A 21,199-nucleotide genomic window follows, 5' to 3' on the forward strand; every position below is an offset into this window, starting at 1 on the left:
AACGTACTCACGACGAGCGCGTGCGGCTCGTTCATATTGTCATCCGCATTCGAGATTGAACACGGACACATGTTCTGTGTTCAGTCTTTTCGGGAAAAACACACGGCGAGACTGTAAAATTCTGCCAACCAACCGCCGATAAATGTCAGGCGGTAACATTTTGCATAAGCACCCACCGAGACACCATTTTTGTAAACAAATTAAACTCTCTGGCTGACGGGCACTGGCACTGGCTTCTAATGATGGCTAAGAATGCAAGTGACTGATGGAGCTGTCGTCGTTGGTTGACACAATGTTCGCAAGTTGCGACAATGTTCTGCCAGCTGTTGGCTCCTCATGCTCAATGCAAAGCTTGTTTTGAAGAAATTTCCTATGAATCCATTGAAAACATATTTACATAAAACCATAAAATCAGGGGCTAAAGTTCACATCGCCAAAGTGGTTTCGTGCGCAGAAAATAAACTACAAGTGGTTGCCTGAAAGCAGGATGCAACCGGATCAAAAATCTAATCTACATATCAACCATCACAACAAACCGGATAAAGCTTCAACCTACCGTTAACTCATTTTATAATCATTATAAACGCAACGGTTATCATCGTTAATCCCAAAATTATTACTTTCTGCGGTGTAGGAACCTGTGTAAATATATGGATTGTGGAAGGAATCGTCAGGTTCATCAGCCTTTACTGAATGCTCTCTGTTGATTCCATGCGTTAAGTGAATGTTTCACGATTTTTTAATTAAAGAAAGACTTTTGGTGTATTCAATTTATGCATTTATCAAGGCGCAATTTCGGTAGCTTTGCGAAGTCAAATTTCATTTTTCGTTTTACAATGTTACTACTACCATAGAGGTAACTCTAAAACCAGAACGTCCCAAAGAACGGGTTTGTACAAAAAATGGAATATTTCTTTCAGAGATGACTTTTAAACTTATTCACCTTTCCATACGTACCGTTGGATTTGATAAAGAGTCACAAATTGTTGAGATATTGTTTAAAATCTAAGACTGCTTCTTGATTCTAAATCCGTCCTACGAGTTTCAATTCCGTCCAAACGCATTGAAACGCCATTAGATTTTCTTCGTCCTACGGATAAACGTAGAAAAAGGAGATTCACTAGGAGCGCTTCTTTTGTTTTGAGAATAATGAGTATTCAATATTCATACAATGCGCTCTACCAGGATTTATGTTGTAGCTAATGAACTACCGTATCGGAACAAACCTATTATTGATTTGTGCACGGTGAAATCATTGATATTATTGATCTTTTCTGATCGATAGAACGGAAATGGGCGATTACGACGAAGTAGTGCTCTACCCTACTACTTCTTGTTATTTCCTATAATTACTTGGGGGATGGCACAACCGGTTTCGCTGAAAAAGCGGTCTGGAAAAATTAAAAAAAACATAGACGCTGAACCTTTCCAAAATATCCGTTGCTAACCGCTAAGTGTTCTAAAAGCTTCTAAGATTTTTCTAACCGCTTCTAACGTTTGGAAAAATCTGACAGAAAAGTCAAAGTTTGGTTTTGTTTATTTGAAAGTCCTGTGATTCCTGTGGAGTTCTCACCCGTCGCCGGCCGTAGCAAGTTGCAGTCAATACTGGTGAAGATTTTCGATGCTGCCGGTGGATTTTTCTGACGTTGGCGACGGAGGAGCTTCTAGTCGATTCTGCCATTGGTGATTTTGAAATCCTGCAGGTCCTGACCGATTCTAGAGATTTCTCATGCTGCCAACCAGTGGATTGTAGCCGATTCCGAAAGAGATTTTCAATGCTGACAACTGAACTGAAATTGAAAGTTTCGCTGGATTTTTCTGAATTCTCGACGGAGATTGCCGAAGCTGCCGGTAGATTCTTCTGAATTATCAACGGAGCAAATTCCAGTTAAATCCAGTTCAGATATTCGATGCTGCCAATTAAGGTTCCGGTTACGGGGGCAACAATCTAGAATTTCGGCATAGCTCACATCAATGGGATGATTGCAACAGACTACCATAGAGGTAACTCTAAGAAGGTCTCAAAGAAACGTGCTCAACTTTTTGGCTCAGCTCTAGTACCCTCTTCGGTCCCAAGCTAATCGATGCACCCCTCGAAACATAGGAAAATTCACAAACCCCTCATTTTATCTGTCAAACTTTCATAGCGAATCAAAACAAACATAGTGTAGTACTAGAATGTTGACTAGAATGGGGTACGTTAATCGATTTGCTTGGGACCAATAGGCTAGTCAAGTAGTGAACCAAATTAAAATCGTTAGTTTCCACCGGTTGAGACTACTCTTTCTACCATTCAGCACTGCAATGTAAGTGTGAAAGAGTGAGAAGTTTTATTCTGTCATACCTCCGTCAGTTTTACCGCTGTCCGTTTGCCCATAAGTGTCAAAGTCAGGTGAACTATGGTGCTCAGAAAATATTCAAATCTTAATAGTATAAAAGCTACGCTAAATCACAACTCTCCCGACCGACTCACAGCTCTGTATAAAGGGAGAAAATACACGGTACGAAAAAAGTATGGAAAATTCCATTCGAATTGCACACAAGTAAATGAAAACTACTTTGACCCGCTTTACCTACTTTCGGGTTCCTGCACTTTAGTGCCGAGATGAGTAAAAAGAACTTACTTTTAGGTATTTTTTTCTTACCGTGTACATACTTAGTATAAAAGTTCTTTATACGGAAGTGAGTATAAATCCATGTTATGCCCATATAACTTGAATTTATGCTTGAGTTACTTATTCAGGAAATACATGAAAGATGATACTGATTTTTGTTTTCTTTTACTGTTAAATAAATAAAATATTTCAATGCTAATCATTAATTTGATTTCTAGAGAAAATTACAATAGATGATTTGCCTGCAGGATGATGTCATAGAGCTGCTGGAATTTGTTGATCGTGGAGAAAGATGATTTGCACGCCCCCGAACATCTCTTAGTTGATGTGTCCAATACGAGAGTTTTTTTTTTTTTTTTCGTTTGACCATATCATCAGGTGCGAACCGATATCTTCCAATCAGATATCTTTAAGGCAGAGAAAGTCCTAAAATTTCTGACATGGTAGGCAGGATCTTCCACTCTTCGCGGGCCAGCCCTGGGAGACTGCAACGAGGGTTGCCTTAGTGCGGCCTTCCGTGTTGACGTAGGTGCTTTTTTCTCGCTGTATATATCTTCTGGCAGGATTTTTTTTTTTCCTTTGGTTTGTTTTTTCCGTCGATCTTGTTTTCCGTGCTGAGCACCAATGCTACCGACGTGCCAGGAAGGCAGCTCCCACACCTGGACCCTACCACCTATCGACCCATCAACTCATGAACCGGGGACCAACGGCTTTACTTCCCATCCGAAGGAAGGCATGATCAGAGATGTTATGCCTCAGAACATCCCGGCGGCGCCGACTGGGATTGAACCCAGGCCTGCTGGGGTGAGAGGTAATCACGCTTACCACTACACCACCGGCGCCGTTGATATTTCTGGCAGGATGGTGTGGGCCAATTAATCATGTTTTGTTGTTTTTGACATCATCCACATCCAGAGGGCCAGTCACTTCGAATGTATGGGAATGGTAGGAAACCATTTGAAAATGCATGGAAATTTTCAGTTTTTATTCATTATCCATTTATGGGCAGTTTTAGATGCACAAAAATTGCACGAGTACATTACTATGGTGATAAGGTAAACACTCGTTTATTTGTTTCCTTCTGTGAAAGCATGTTTAGTCACAAATCGTGGATTTTCTGATATTCTCAATACTGCAAAAATGACTTTCCTACCACTGAAGGGGCGACATCTCTCGGATCTTCAGTATAGCTACTACTCAAATCATATAATTAATTGCAATCCGACATCACCGTGGTGACCTTTGTAGACGACGAAGGAATCTTTGGGAAGTACTTCCTTCTTGAAGACACCAGCGTAGTGCACTAAGTTTCCAATCCTAAACGGTTCAGCAGATCGTTAAGGGCAAACCAATACTTCGGCATCTGCCAATCCTTCAGCAACTGATCCACCTTGCCATTGGGAGCACTATTTAAATCTTGGGCGATGATAATCAGGGCTAATTCGTATTCGACTGCTTCTAGTTCTCCACTCGGGTGGGTTGCGCAGCATGTGGGCAATAGAGTTCTCTACCACCGTTAGTATTAGTGAGCAGTTTCACTAATACATGCATTTTACTGGTTGAAAATAATACACAATACTGGCAAGGTTGTATTAGTGAGATCTTGTGGCGAGAAGGCAATGAAACTCTGGTGTGGTGAGCAATCCATCACAAATGATTCTTCTTCCGTTCACTATCCAACCAGTGGATGCTGGTGTACTAACGGTGCAAGCCGAATAACCGAGTTAATCACTTCTCCGTAAAACGCCCCGCAAATAATAACCGCGAATGAAAAAGAGGAAAAAGAATACTTTAGTTGAAGGAATTAACTGAGAGTGACGATGTTTCGCAACAAAAAAACTTCCAAATTTTAAATCAGCGGTATAAGGTGATCCAAGAGACGTTTTTAATAGAGTCGGTGTATAATGAGTCACGCCAAGAGTGAAGCCAAGTCTACCTATTGAACTGTCAAAGCGGCTGCCTATCGTGCAAAGTAAATAAACATTACGATGCTATGAAAGGTTCACGAAAGGTATTGCAATAAAATATAAAATATAATCGAAGAAATGAGCATAAACACGCAGTGAGCGTTAAATTGGCATGGGATACGCTCGGTAATGATTAGTAATGATAATTTCTACTATTTTTTTGTTAAGATAATTTGACAAAATCACTGATATAATGATTTACTACAGCCGCAGTATTTTTTCTCTCGCTAGCAGTCATTTGAAGTTGTTGTAGAAGTCCTCTGTTGCCAAGTGAAAAGAATTGGAATCTTTCGAAAACCGTGATGCGAGTTCAACTGTTTTTCTCTTGGCGTGACTCATTATACACTGACTCTAGTTTTTAACAGTGGAACTGACAGCTAGAAATCTAGAGTGTGTGAGTGATCTCGTGTTAATGGTGCTGAATGTAAACATAAACAAAGCAGAAATGCATATGAGAATAAACTGCCAGTTCTACTGTGATCTGCCAAAAGGTCTGGGTAAACAAAAAAGTCAGCTGACCGCAACTGTCTAGTGGACAGCCTTATACACTAAACGAGTTCCATGTCAATATTCGAACTAATTTTAAAGAAAATTTTAATCGTAAATATATAAACATAACTTAACCTTAAAATGATTAAATTTTAATCTATCTATGTTTACTAATATTTTTGGGTGTATATGTGGTTCACAGGGATAAATGTCCCCTGGTTCCGATGGATTTTTCGGAATAATTGGCGAAACAAGCGAGGGATCATGTTCCAGTCGATACCGGTAGAGATTTTTTATGCCCTAACGACAGTTTTGGTGGATTGATTCCCAATCCTTGACGGAGCAGTTTAAAGTCGATTCAGCTGGAGGTTTTCGCAACGCAAGTTCTGCTGGATTTTGCTACACTCGCGACGGAGGAAGTTCACCTCGTTGGAGGTTTTCGATGCTGCCAACGAATGTTCCGGTGTACTTTTCTGATGTTGTTAACGGCGGATGTTCCACGTGATTTCGGTGGGGACTTTCGATGCTACCAACAAAAGTTCCACTGGGTTTTTTGACGTAGGACTACGTCTTTGATTTCTATATGGGGGTACACTTTGTGAAAACCGAAAATGGAACATGTAACAAATTAAGAAAGATTTTGAACGTTAATAACTCAGCTGCCCTGGTCCAATTTCAATAATTGTATCACCAATCGATCAGAAATATGAATACGCATCAATAACAATGCTTCCAAATGTTGATTTTCAACAAGAAACTATTGAAAAACTGATAAATGTCCAGCATTGTCCAAAAGCGTCGAATTAACTACTGCTGCTTCCCCAACACAGTCGTCAGAGAGTAGTAAGTATACGAAACAAGTCGAAGTGGCATTCGCCTCCGATCCTCGAGCGCATGCGAATAGGGAGGATGGAATTGCGTAATATTTTGCACACTCATCGCCATATTCAGAACCAAACGCAAATTCCCTTGAGAAATGCAATCTTCTGGCAGAACATTTCAAAAACATTTTCAATGACACTACGGCTTCGTTGTCCCAAGTTTCTGAAGCGGTGAGGGACACTCCCAGTGATGCTTTCATTTTTTCGATTACCTTGGTTACAGTAGACCTCGTCGAATCCGCCATCAAGAAGCTGAAATTTTCTAATGCTGCTGGCCCTGACGGGATCCCCTCAAGCATCCTGAAGCGATGCTGTTCAGAGCTTGCAACACCGCTTTCGAAGCTGTTCAATATTTCATTACAGCAGGGGGAGTTCCCTACGCGTTGGAAATCGTCATTCATGTTCCCAATCTACAAGAAAGGAGACAAGAGAAACGTCGAAAATTACCGAGGGATCACATCACTCAGTGCCTGCTCAAAAGTTTTTGAAATCATCATCAACGACGCATTATTCTTAACGGCGCCGGTGGTGTAGTGGTGAGCGTGATTACCTCTCACCCCAGCAGGCCTGGGTTCAATCCCAGTCGGCACCGCCGGGATGTTCTGAGGCATAACATCTCTGATCACGTCTTCCTTCGGATGGGAAGTAAAGCCGTTGGTCCCCGGTTCATGAGTTGATGGGTCGATAGGTAGGGTCCAGGTGTGGGAGCTGCCTTCCTGGCACGTCGGTAGCATTGGTGCTCAGCACGGAAAACAAGATCGACGGAAAAAACAAACCAAAGGAAAAGACGCATTATTCTCTCGCTGCAGAAATTACATTTCTCCTGACCAACACGGTTTTTATCCCAAGAGATCAGTTTCAACAAATCTAGCTCCGTTCATTTCTTTATGTTTTCGGAGTATGGAAGCTGGAGCGCAGGTGGACGTTGTATATACAGATCTCAAGGCTGCATTCGACCGGGTTGACCACTCCATACTGCTAGCTAAACTTGAAAAACTCGGTGTATCCTCGGGTTTAACTCGTTGGTTCAAGTCCTATCTGACCAATCGGGAACTTTGCGTTAGAATCGGATCAGAGCAATCGGACTATTTTACAAACAGCTCCGGTGTTCCTCAAGGTAGCAACTTGGGACCATTGCTATTCTCGATTTTTGTGAATGAGGCCGAACTGATCCTCCCAACTGGTTGCCGATCGTTCTACGCGGATGATGTGAAAATCTATGTGATTTTTCGTAGCTTCGCCGATTGCTTGCGGCTTCAGCACCTAATCGATACTTTCGAAGAGTGGTGCTCAAGAAACTATCTCACGTTGAATGTACAAAAATGTAATATTATCTTTGTGGCATTCAACTATACGATAAATCACCAACTTCTGCAACGTGTGGACAATGTTCGTGACCTAGGAATCACGCTGGACTGCGCCTTAACATTCAAGCTTCATTACTCGGGCATCGTTGCGAAAGCTAACAGGCAACTCGAGTTCATTTTCAAGATCGCTGACGAGTTTCGCGATCCTGCTTGTCTAAAAGCTCTATACTGCTCTCTAGTGCGATCGATCTTGGAATTCAGCTCGGTAGTATGGTGCCCGTATCAAGCAGTTTGGATAGCGAGGATTGAATCTGTTCAAAGGAAATTTGTTTGGTATGCCTTTCGTCACCTTCCTTGGAATGACCCTGTGAACCTTCCGCCGTACGAAGATCGTTGTCAACTCCTGGGTCTTGAAACACTAGAACATAGGCGGACGATTAATCAGGCCGTGTTCGCAGCGAAAGTACTTATTGGTGATATCGACTCGCCAGGAATCTTGGCTGAATTCGAAATCTACGCACCCGAACGAGTTCTTCGGTCGAGGAGTTTCCTGCATCTTGGACCTCGTGCTGCGAACTACAGCTTGCATGACCCAATACGTTTCATGTCTGGGCGTTTCAACGAGTTTTACGAGTTTTTCGACTTCAACTGTGCAGCGGAAACATTTCGTCACCGTATTCAACGCAGACTTCTGAGAAGGACGAGGACTTCTACCTGATTCACGGACAACTCTATGCCATAGGAGGATAACTTTTTTTATGCTATAGACTTGATTAATGTTCGTTGTAATTGTATTGTATTGTATTATTGTGATTCATGTATTTCGAAAAGATATGGGGTTTTTACGCCTTTTCTAGGATTTTCCCCATCAGGCTTCATTTAGACACGTTAAGTCCGATGAAGAAAAACAAAATAAATAAATAAATAAATAAACACGCCAAGCGTAAGTGGCCATGGATGTCCTCTTCAATAAAACGGCCGCTTTCAGGGCCATCAAGCTAACATCAGTAAAGAGTTGGAATAGAATTTATCTGTGCTAGTTTGTCCATATTCAGAACCACAAGCCCCCAATGACCACACAAAATGCTCTCCAGAGTTGTAATCTTCTAACCAAACTTGGAAGCAGGGGTGCAAGTGATTTTGATTGATTCTCTTAATCAACTTTCTCTTTGAAAAAAAATACTACGAATTTGGTACGCCTACAATTCAAAAACGGAAAAAGTTGAGATAATAGATAATTGATCAATTATTTAACTTTATTATTATTATTTTTTAACGTCAGGAACTTTGTTCATGGGACTTCGTATGGATTTAGGAAATTAAATATAAATTCGGTGAACTACGTAAAGGGAGAATTTCGATGAGATTCATGAAGCTTTGTAAAAATTCGGGAAAACTTCGTAGAATGGGCTATGTGCTGTAGGACGAATATCTCTCTCTCTCTCTCTCTCTCTCTCTCTCTCTCTCTCTCTCGCTAACTTATGACTATCCAGTATTGTTGAGAAAGAGACTTTCATCCTAGGGCGTCAGAAAATCAGCTTAAATTTTTTTTCTTTTTCTGTTGGAGTCGAGCAGCTTCGCAGCATTCTTGCACCTCAGTTGGCGTCGACAAACAAATTTTCAATCGTCTGTCTCTTTTTATCCGGACCGCTTGTCTTTGATCGTTTCGTCTTTCATGAAACACATCAACCGATGTGACGTATATGAAGGAAAGTGAAAATACCCAACAAACAATTTGGGCTGATTAAAGACTGCAAAAGCCATTTTTATCCTGAAGAAGCTTATTTTTGCCTGAATAAGCTCTTATTCAGCTTCCAATGTTTGTTGAGTATACATTTAAAGCATTTCTCACGTGAAAATACTTGAAGATTGGAGGCGAACCAGCCCAAGACTGAAAGCCTCATTAATAAAGTTAAATAATAATACTTGAAGATAATACCCCGTACAGACTATAGCTTATATCATGTAATATAGGCTGTCTTGCAACAAATGAGCACTCATACATAGGATTTCCAGTGAAAACTAGATGTATGAATGCTCATTGCAATACAGCCTATTACGGGGTATAACACGTAATATGTTTAATTTAAAATCCATCCATATATTTATCTAAAAATAATTAACGAAAATGGGACATGTCGCATACTAAACAAATTGACAGAGCAGATGACAGTGTCGGTGAAAGGGATTGAAAGCCATAATGAGGCTTTGTTTCGACTTGAAAATCGACGTTACTTTTATTGAAAGGGGTAGGCAAAGCAAAGACGAGAAAATCCACAGCTGGCCTTCCGTTCTAAGCGTGCTTCTTTGTTTGTTTGAGTTTCGTGCTGATAATCTAGCTAGACGTTTTAAAAATGATGCGTTAAACACGTTGCATGAAGGAAACAAAAATCATGTTCATTTTAAAGCTTCAACAATGTAGAGCCCTGCATTCTAAAGCTATTAAACCATTGCACAGTAGTCTGAAACCGAAAAAAACGTGATCGTTGAGATTTGAGCCTGAAAGTTTTGTTCAAACTATTTGTGCGACCTGCAAACCTACACAAATCTTTGCAATTTTTCGCACAGACCCATTTTGGAGTTATGAATCAAACTGAAAGGCCAAGAAGATTACTTTTTAGTGGATTTTTTTACAAAAAAATATTTGAGATGTCTCAAACTTTGTTTTTTAAGTATAAAATGAATGAAGAAACGTTTTAACAAAAAGTTCAAAAATGTTTAACAAAAGTTATTGTTCTACGATTTATGTAAATTTTTAAGCGTCCATAGTTTTTTTTTTTAATTTTTGAGCTTTTTTGACAATAAAAATTTAAAAAATCAGACAGAGACATTGTTAAATGTTAGGATTTAAAAAAAAATTGTTGAAACCACTAAAAACAATTTTGTATTTTTTTCCAGAAAAATATTATTTTTCTCTAAATCGTTGCCTCGGACGTCATTAAGATCAGAAGTTCCATTTCCGTGCTACAATGTTTTGAACAAAATCAAAGACGATAATTTCAAAATTTTACAAGACTCCAAATGGCCGAATTTCAGTGAAAATGTGAATAATTGTCCTTAACAAATAATTATTGAAAGTTGCATACAAATCGGAGCTGCCGTGTTTTTTTTTTCGATTCAACATTTGGTGTGGAACTGCTCTAAAGATGAATGGACTTCAAATAGATCAGCAAATTCTGTATGAATTCAAGTTCAGGGAGCTTTGTAGAAGTGCACTGCCTATAATCGTATATCAGTCCCATATGGATTTTCGTCAGTTTTAAGATAATAACGCTATCCACTATCAATTGGCATCCACTTTCATATAACGTGATAAAACTACGGACTTAGATCATGAAAAATGTGTAAACAACATCAAGTCAGTTTGTCCCATCAAGCAAAGTAATCGCATATCCCATCCTGAAATTCAATCGTCCAGAGATCAAGTCAGTGCTAACATTTGAAAACGGCGCAAAAGCCATTTGTAAACAAATGGTTTGTGGGCCCTTTACTCGCTACCCGAAGAACGCCCACGCAAACCAACAGCATCGTCAGGAAGGGGAAAATTTCCCCTACCCGATGTTGCTGTTGTGTCGAGTGGGTGTACTTCAAGTAGTGAGTAAAGGGCCCACAAACCATTTGTTTACAAATGGCTTTTGTGCCGTTTTCAAATGTTAGCACTGAAGTTACAGTTCTGTTTTTTGAATTGCCATATTATTCGCTGATATAACAAAACATTCCAGTGTTCACTCGGCTGTCGACAAAAGCAGGCCACTCTCGATGTGTGCCACGCGATCGAGATGGAAAATGACAGGTGGGCAGGAACTCACAGTCTCCCAGTGTTGGTGAGTTCTTTGCCGTTAATGTTCACGAAAAGTTCACTATTTTGCTATACAGAAATTCTAAACAAAAATTTTTATCTGCGGATTTCAACAGTTTTTGACCTGTTTCATACTACCGGAAGGTGTATGCTGGTCACAAATGCCGTGCCAAAATGATTTCCTACTCAATTAATCAATCTTTGATGTGAAATTCGCTAATAAACACGAGGCGCATTTCTTATAGCAAACATGCCATAACAAAATGGGCATGGTTCATTTAAGTAAACAAACTAACACTTCTTTCGACTGTGGCACCTATGCAGAACGTGATATGGCGAACAAAGTAGTGTTTTTGTTGAGTTGTGCTGTGGAAATAAATACATAATTTCGTGTGAAATAGTGCCGTGTGCCGCGAAAGGATCATCCCAACGCGTGCCCGTTGTGTTGTTTTTAACAGGATAAGTAGAGAACGGTTGCCTAGCAACTCGTTTTGGATTTAATTTTGATTTTCCCCCCAGCGCGCTATTGATTTTGTATAGTGAGCTGCGGCGGTAAAATTTTATTTTGTGTTCTCTTCCCCTGTATATGTCTACTGCTAACAGTGTGCGCGTTTAATTTGGCGTGGTAATATGGATGTGTGTAATGTCTGCAAGGGGTCTATTACTATTAGTGGGCTCCCAGTCACATGTGTAGGTCCGTGCAATGGAATGTTCCACTTCAATTGTGCGGCACTCACTAAGACTGCGGCGCGCCTAATAGCAGATAATGCAAATGTTGTTTTCAAATGTGGTAACTGTCTATCAGGTCAGTGTTGTGGCGAGCAGAATGATCTGATCTCGCGCGTCAATAGGATAGAAGAAGAGATGAAGAAAGTTTTTCAACTCTCGGACTCTATCACTGGCATACGAGATCACATTGCTGCTCAGATAGACATCGCGGTTAAAAGCGGGATGGCAGATATAAGCCGAAATGTAAATGGTTTTGAAAATTTAATTTGTGAGAAATTGGATAATATGAAAAGTTCATTTTTTAAAATTGATGCGGAAAACAAATTAGCGGTAATGAATGATCAGTGCAGTGTATCTAGGACAATTCAGTCGGAATCGGACCAAAATACCAGACGCAAAAAACGTAAATTAGTAATCAGTAATAGTGATAATGATGATGTTTTTCAAGAAAATGCGAGTTTTGCGGATGTTGTAAAAAGAGACAGTCGTGCTAGTAAAAGTAAACATGTTAGTAACAGTAACAGTAAAAATAACAGTAACAGTAACAAACAAGATAATCGTAAGACTCGTCCGGTCATTGTGATTAAACCGAAAGAGTCCAAACAAGCTTGCGAAGACACTCGTAAGTTTTTGAAAACTCAGTTGGATCCAAAAACACACAAAATCAGTAATTTTAGAAATGGTAAAGATGGCTCCATTATTGTTGAGTGTGCAACAGGAGCAAATGTAAGTGATGTCAAAAATGGTATTGAAAGCAATCTGGGTGAAAGCTATAGTGCTGTTGTTCCCACTTCGGTGCCGAGATTGAAAATAGTGGGCATGAGCGATCAGTATTCCTCCGATGTCTTCATTGACTATTTAAAAAGTCAGAATGAAGACATCGCTATAAATGATGTAAAAGTAGTTAATATGTTTGAAAATCCACGCTTCACGTACAACAAGTTCAGTGTTGTGATTGAAGTCGATTTCGATACGTATAAATGTTTGTTATGCGCGAAAAAAGTAAATGTAGGGTTTGATCGGTGCTCTATAGTTCCCGCGATTAATGTATTGAGGTGTTTCAAATGTGGAGAATTTGGGCACAAGAGCATGGATTGCAAAAATTGTGAGAGATGCTCTAGGTGCAGCCAACAACACAAAACATCGGAGTGTACGTCAACTGTATTGAAATGTGTTAATTGTTTGAAAATGAATAAAGAACGTAAAATGAACTTGGACGTCAACCATGCCGCATTTAGTCCTGAATGTTTGCTCTATAAAAGACTTTTTGAACAGAAGAAAAGCAGCTTGCGTTTCAATAAATAGCAGCCAAGTTCCAGGAATGTGAATCAATTTGATTTTTTATATTTGAATATTGCGGGGTTGTCAACAAACTACGTAGCATTACGTCAGATTGTTGAGGAAAAACGTCCTCTTTTAGTTTTATTATCTGAAACTCATATTGTAGAAACTGAAGCTTTTGATCAGTATAGTATTCCGGGATATATTGTTGCTGCTTGTTTATCACATTCTAGACACACTGGCGGTGTTGCTATTTATGTCAAAGAATCAATTCAATTCGACCTTCGAATCAACGAAGTTATCGATGGTAACTGGTTCTTGGGCATTACAGTTGTGCGTGGCATGAAGATGGGTAATTATGGTGTTTTGTATCATTCTCCCAGTTCTAGTGACCAGCGTTTTGTTGATGTTTTAGAGAACTGGCTAGAGACATTCCTTGATTCAAGTAAATTAAATATATTAGCTGGTGATTTTAATATTAATTGGCGTGACAACCATAATTCGAATCATTTGAAGCGTTTAGCTGATTTTTTCAATTTAAAACAAACGGTAGATGAGTATACGCGTATTTCCAGGCACAGTAGAACTTTAATTGACCACGTTTATTCCAATTTTGATTCCATTTGTTCAGTTCCGGATGCTGATTTGAAAATAACCGATCATGAGACCTTAGTGATTAATGTATTAGATAATATCAATAATAACGATGACTTAGTCAAATTGAAGTGCTGGAGGAAATATTCGAAACAGGCTGTTTCAAATCTTGTTGAGAGAAGCGTGGATTTTCCATTCGCGGCCGGTAATTTAGATGAATCTGCAGCTGTTCTAACTAACACTTTGAAAACGTGTACCAATCAATTAGTTGAGCAAAAGTTTGTTTCTTTGAAAAACTCGAACAGCTGGTACAATTTGGAACTTTTGCGTCTTAAACGTAAGAGGGACAAATGGTACAAAAAGTTTTGCAGATCAAATAATGATAATCATTGGAATAGGTACACAATCGCGCGTAATAAATATTCACAATCGATAAAACAAACTCGTTGTGAATATGTCCAGAGGAAGATTGATCAGCATCAAAACAACAGCAAAGAGTTATGGAAAATTTTGAAATCTTTATTAAAACCTAGTAATTGCAAACCGCGGTCCATAACTTTTAATGGAACATTAGAACAGTCAGAACCAGTAATTGCATCTATGTTTAATGATTATTTTGTCGAAAGTGTTTCATTGATTAATCAATCCATTGAATTGGTCGATGAACCTGACGAAATAAAACAGCCAGTTAATAGTAGTTGTAGATTTGAAGGTTTTCACCAAATTACTTTAGATGAACTTAGAGTTATTTGCTTTTCATTAGGAAAATCGGCTGGAGTAGATAATGTTAATTCTAGAGTTATTCAAGATTGCTTTCATGTCATTGGCCACATCTTGCTGGACCTTATTAATGAATCTTTGCAGACTGGACATGTGCCACAAATTTGGAAGGAATCCTTAGTGGTTCCTATTCAAAAAGTTGCTGGAACGATTAAAGCCGAAGAGTTTCGTCCCATCAACATGTTGCACACATTAGAGAAAATTTTAGAACTTGTTGTTAAAGGCCAGCTGTTGGAGTATTTGAATAGCAACTCTTTGTTGATACCAGAACAATCAGGATATCGGGAAGGTCATTCCTGTGAAACTGCGTTGAATTTGGTGTTAGCAAAGTGGAAAGACAACTTGGAGCGTAAAGATACGACTGTTGCTGTTTTTTTGGATCTGAAACGCGCTTTTGAAACAATTTCTAGGCCCTTACTGTTAAGTACAATCAAGCGCTTTGGAATTACGAGTACTGCTTATAAATGGTTTGAAAGCTATTTATCTGACAGAACTCAACGGACTGTTTTTAATGATTCTGTTTCCAGTCCCGTGGGGAATAACCTTGGAGTGCCCCAGGGAAGTGTATTAGGGCCTCTTTTATTTATTATGTATATTAATGATTTGCGACGCGTTTTACGATTTTGCGACATTAATCTTTTTGCAGATGATACTGTGTTATTCATTGCAGCTAAGGATTTAGAAGTTGCCGTCTCACATTTGAATGAAGATTTGCGTTCTCTAAGTAGATGGTTGAAGTGTAAGCAGTTGAAATTAAATACAAGTAAAACTAAATTCATGGTAATTTCGCGGAACCGAGTAAATGATAATGTCTCCGTGGTAATTGATGATGAGGCTATTGATCGCGTTCGGGAGATTAAATATCTTGGCGTGATTATTGATGACAAACTTAAGTTCAACTCTCACATTGACAATGTCATCAAGAAAATTGCCAAGAAGTATGGAATTCTATGTCGACTGAAAAACGATTTAACTATTGCCAGTAAAATACAGCTATACAAATCAATCATCTCTCCTCATCTAGACTTTTGCCCATCCATTTTATTTCTAGCCAATGAAACACAAATATCGAGATTACAGCGTTTGCAGAATAAAATAATGCGTTTGATTTTGCGATGTAATAGATTCACTTCCTCAACTTTGATGCTGGACGCTTTAAAATGGCTGTCAGTGAAGCAAAGAATAGTTTATTTGACTATGGTGTTCATTTTTAAAGTAGTAAATGGTTTGCTGCCTCGATATTTGTGTGATCGAATTGAAAGAGGAAGTGATTTTCATAGATATAATACTAGAAACGCGGATGAAATAAGAACACCACATTTCTTGACTTGCGCTTCACAGAATTCATTGTATTTTAAAGGAGTAAATGTTTTCAATTCGATGCCTAGACATATTAAACGTGCAACAACATTAGCAGAATTCAAGAGACATTGTATTTCACACGTTAAAACTGTCTTTTGAACAGTTATCCAGTGATTTTTATTTTTTTTTTTATGAATGGACGAAGTATGTATCTTGACGAAGTTATTTATAACGGATTATTTTGTATGGATAGCTGTCATAACGACTTTTTAATAATTATTGTAGCACTGCAAAAACTATTTTGTTCGCCACGATGGTGATGATGGATTTTTTTTTATATTTGAATTAAAGTAGTAGTTAAAAAAAAAAAAGTAGTAGTCTACAAAGGTTTGAGCCTCGCGCGCGTATTACGGATATAGAGGACTGAATTTAACATTTGATAAAAAAAAAATGCAACTTTGAAGCTTATTTGGAAGATACTTTGAGTTAGTATTAAGTTTTCTGGCTGAATGTCGGGGGTTCGTGAGCATTCCTGACATTGCTGAAAATTATAATAGCATCATTGCGGGGTTGCTAGTGTATAGGATGCTTTGTTGATTGTTCATTAACTCTTGATTGCTTGTAATACTTATGAATATTCTAGGTGGACAAAAAGGCGAACTAAGAGGTGGACGCCTAAGCTTTTTCACATTTATGTATATTGCTGTGAAGCAACTGTAAAGTCTAGAGGGAATTTATATCTGTAACTGTAACCAGCTCGTTTTTGTTTGCTAACCTGGTTAAAATGTTTATATTTAATTATCTTAAAGATAAATCGTCCAGCTCAAACCTTTGTAGGGGTAAGAGGTGGGACCATCATCATCATCATTAGCCGTCTCGCCACGCGATCGTCTGTTTTCTCGGCAGCAACCATTGTGTGGTCTTTCTCATTGTTCTTCATCTGCAGTTCTTTCGGTTGATGCGTCGTCGACTTTGGAAAGCAACCGTTTCGTGATGAGTGTGTGAGTGTTGACCACGTTTTGCGTCCATTGCTGCAATGGAAGCGCTTTGCCCCACGATGGCGTAACTGCCATACAATTAAACAACTGGAAGCGGCTCCACTTCTGATGGAGGAGCCTTTTTGGATAGCAGAAGATAAAGTGTTTATTGTGTTGTACCTTTTGACTATAGTTTTAAGATGTATTGTATAGTGACCAAGAATCCTCGGCTCTGTAAAGTTAATTCGGTTGAGCTTTATCAAATAAATAAATAAATTAATGAAACAAAACATTCAAGCTTCATTGCAACTGATTTTAATTTGACAAAATTGACGGTTAATTTAATATTTACATAGAAACTGCACTTCTTAACTTCAACTGCCATTTTCTCAATGTCTACTTTTTCCATATGGGACTGATATGGGATTATAGGCAGTGCAGCGAACTTAATAGAAATTTTGAGATCTTTGTAGAAATCATCCAAATTAAGTAGCAATTCTAGGAACTCCGTCAAATTCCATAGAAGTGCTATGATTATTTTCAAGTTCAAGGATCTTCATAGAAGTTCAGCCAAAATTGTAGAAACTCCGTTGAAGTTCAGGGAATTTCGTAGAAAATCAAGGGGTATTGCATGATTCTTAGAACTTCAGGGTTTTATTTGGGAACATACTAGAAGTTTGGGGAACTTTGTTTTGCTCAAATGTTTATGAATGCTCATAGAATAGGCTCATTTTTTCCCTGAATATTGGAGAGCGTCATGGATGTTCTGAGATCTTAATCGAACTGAGAGTACATAAAAAATTATTATGGAACTTGGAAGAAGCTGATGTAACTTAGTAGAACATGAGAAAACTTTCCAAAAGTATTGAGTATTTTTCCAAACCTTTGGAATTTTTGGGTGGCAAAAGAAAAACTTCGCCACCTGCTGGGTACGGTGCATACCCTTAGTTAAAAGAAAATCAGACAATGACCAAAGACACCAAACGGCTAAATATTACAGCAGAAGCTCTAGGACAACTAATCTGTTTATTTGTTTATTTGTTATGTTTGCATCAACAGACTAGAAATAGTCCCAATGATGTGTTGTAAAAAAAGTACAGATTATACAGACTACATATACTACAGTTACAAACGAAAATAACTAGGAAAGCATTGTCAAGTTACTAAAAATGTATAAGTCTTAAATTTTACACTTAGCTGTTGGGCGTCAATCGCCTTCGGTCAGCAAAAAAGGCAGAGAATCTTCGACGAAGCATATTCCGTGTCCAGTGGAAATCGAACATCGACGCTACTCGGTTGAACACTCGCTGCAAGCCGTAGATAGCGCTCCCTAAGCTATAATTAAAGGGTGATACGGTCAAAATTTGGTCAATATCAACTTGACGTATTTCTTTCAATTTTGCATTTAAAAAACCTGAACACCCCTCATTTTTAAGGTGTGTGTGTGTAGAATGTTGCTCCTATTTTGATTTTGGAATTCACTCTTCAGTTGTCAAAATGCCGTCCAAGCAAGAAGAGCAGCGTATCAAAATTTTGCTCGCGCATCGCGAAAATCCGAGCTACTCGCACGCAAAGTTGGCAAAATCGCTAAAAGTTTCCAAATCAACCGTTACAAATGTAATTAAAGTGTTTGGGGAACGTTTGTCGACAGCCAGGAAGTCTGGATCGGGGGGAAATCGAAAACCGGAAGCCGCTGAGACGACAAAGAGAGTTGCCGGTAGTTTCAAGCGAAACCCTAACCTCTCTCTCCGAGATGCCGCAAATAAGCTGGGTGTATCGTCTACAACCGTGCATCGAGCCAAAAAACGAGCCGGACTATCGACTTACAAGAAGGTAGTGACTCCAAATCGCGATGATAAACAAAATACGACGGCCAAAGCGCGATCCCGGAGGCTGTACACGACGATGCTGACGAAGTTTGACTGCGTGGTAATGGACGACGAAACCTACGTCAAAGCCGACTACAAGCAGCTTCCGGGACAGGAGTTTTATACGGCAAAAGGAAGGGGAAAGGTAGCAGATGTTTTCAAGCACATGAAACTGTCAAAGTTCGCAAAGAAATATCTGGTTTGGCAAGCCATCTGTACCTGTGGCTTGAAAAGCAGCATTTTCATAGCTTCCGGGACTGTCAACCAAGAAATTTACGTGAAAGAGTTTTTGAATAAACGTCTGCTGCCTTTCCTGAAGAAACACGGTTGTTCCGTACTGTTTTGGTCGGATTTGGCATCTTGCCATTACGGTAAAAAGGCCATGGAGTGGTACGCCGCCAACAACGTGCAGGTGGTTCCCAAGGACAAGAACCCTCCCAACACGCCAGAGCTCCGCCCAATTGAGAAATACTGGGCTATTGTCAAGCGGAACCTAAAGAAGACCAAAAAAACTGCTAAGGGCGAGCAGCTGTTCAAGGCAAACTGGCTTTCTGCGGCGAAGAAGGTGGACAACCCAACAAACAATTTTAGCTGCAGATTAGCTTATACAGCCAAAATTTGCCTTATGCAGCTATTTTTTGCCTGTATAAGCTAAGCTGCAGCTAAAATTGTTTGTTGGGAAGGTGGCTGTACAAAATCTGATGGCAGGGGTCAAGCGTAAGGCCCGGCAATTCGGATTTGGAAAAGCGGAAGCCTAACTGAATATTTTTCCTGAATTTTATACTAATTGAACTTGAAAAAGAAATTTAATTTGATTTTTTAAATAAACGATTTCACCGATTTACACGCGTTTTCCCTTGACCAAATTTTGACCGCTTGTTCACTTGTTGCAGAATTGCTTCGCAGTCGATTCTTCCTTGCAGAGTATCGGCGACGGTTAAGGCTCTGAAAACATCTCTTCTGACACGTAAGGGCTCGACATTGATCAATTGGCAGCGATTCTTGCAGCTTGGAAGACGAAGTCGGTATCTCCAAGGCAGCTTACGGAGCGCGAAGCAAAGAAAACGTCGTTGCACAGATTCAATTCGCTCGGCCCCATTATTGCAGTTCGGGCTCCAGACTGCAGAGCAGTATTCCAACGTAGATCGTACGAGAGAGCAATAGAGCGATTTCAAGTAGTAAATGTCTGTGAAGTTCTTAGTAATCTTGTCGTGCCTATCGTTCGATAGTCGTGCCTAGTAGTTTGTAATTGAAAATAATCGGTTGTTTCTTGCGTGAGAAAGTAATAACTGTACACTAGGGTGTTTCATTTTGAAAAAAGTGATGAATTTTTGATAGGCCACCCTCCAGTTCGATTCATAGCCCCAAAATATGAACCTGTGCAAAAAATGGTAAAGATTGATGAAGGTTTAGAGGTCGCGCCAATGATTTGGATTTTGTATGGAGATTTTGGTGAATTAGTATGGGAAATTATTGATTTTCGTTTACATTGCTCTAACTTTGGTTGTAGTTGTCCAAACGTTGAAAAAAAAAAATATGTGGTTGTCATGACAATGATCAACAAGCCTGTTGTTGTTGCGATGAAATTGGCGTTGTTGCCTTGTACATATTCATCTGTCAATTTACCCTATTTTGCCATTTTTTCACATTTTTATAATTCTTGATACGCTGCAAAACTGAGCGTAGCAACTGTAGGCTTTTTGTTTATTGCCATAGCAATAACATACTAAATTTTTTCGACATTTGGACAAGTAGAAGCAAAGTTATAGCGATATAAGCGATTTTTTAAATTCTTCCATAGTAATTCCCATACAAATTTCAAATCATTGGCGCGACCTCTAAACCTTCATCAATCTTTACCAATTTTTGCACAGGTTCATATTTTGGGGCTATGAATCGAACTGGAGGGTGGCCCATCAGAAATTCATCACTTTTTTCAGAATGAAGCACCCTACTGTACACTTAGCTGGGTTGACCACCAGTCGGTTAAGACTACACCAGTCAGCAAAGATGTCAATCTGATTTTGGAGAGAACGGCAGTCGGCGAGTGAGCGGATGCCCAGAGAAAGTTTCAGATCGTCTGCAAACGATAATCGTGGCCCTGTAATAACATGGTGAACGTCGTTGAAGTAAAGGAGAAATACCAATGGTTCCAGATGGCTTCCCTGAGGTATACCGGACTTTGCGCAGAAGCTTTCTGAGCGATAAGTACCCAAAGTTACTGTCAATTGGCGCTCCGTGAGGTATGAACGAAACCATCTCAAAAGATTTCCACCGATCCCTATCAAGCTTAGCGATCGCAATTTCGTGGTTCAGCTTATCGAAGGCTGCCGTAAGATCTGTGTAGATAACGTCCGTTTGGGTCCGAGCAATCAAACTGTCTGTGATGTAAGACGTTAGGCATAGCAGGATCGTAGTTGTGGAACGCCCAGTTATGAATCCGTGTTGATCTATACTTAGATATTGCTTGCAATGCGCATTTAGGGACTCTATGACAACCAATTCAAAAAGTTTTGATACAGCACTCAGCTATGTGATTCCCCGGTAGTTGTTTACGTCACGTTTGCTTCCCTTTTTATGAACAGGAAACATATTCGCAGTTTTCCAGCA

This window comes from Ochlerotatus camptorhynchus, unplaced genomic scaffold, assembly GCF_037179485.1.
Source record: "Ochlerotatus camptorhynchus isolate MF236.1 unplaced genomic scaffold, CSIRO-AGI_Acam_v1.1 ptg000257l, whole genome shotgun sequence".
Classification (NCBI taxonomy): Eukaryota; Metazoa; Arthropoda; class Insecta; order Diptera; family Culicidae; genus Ochlerotatus; species Ochlerotatus camptorhynchus.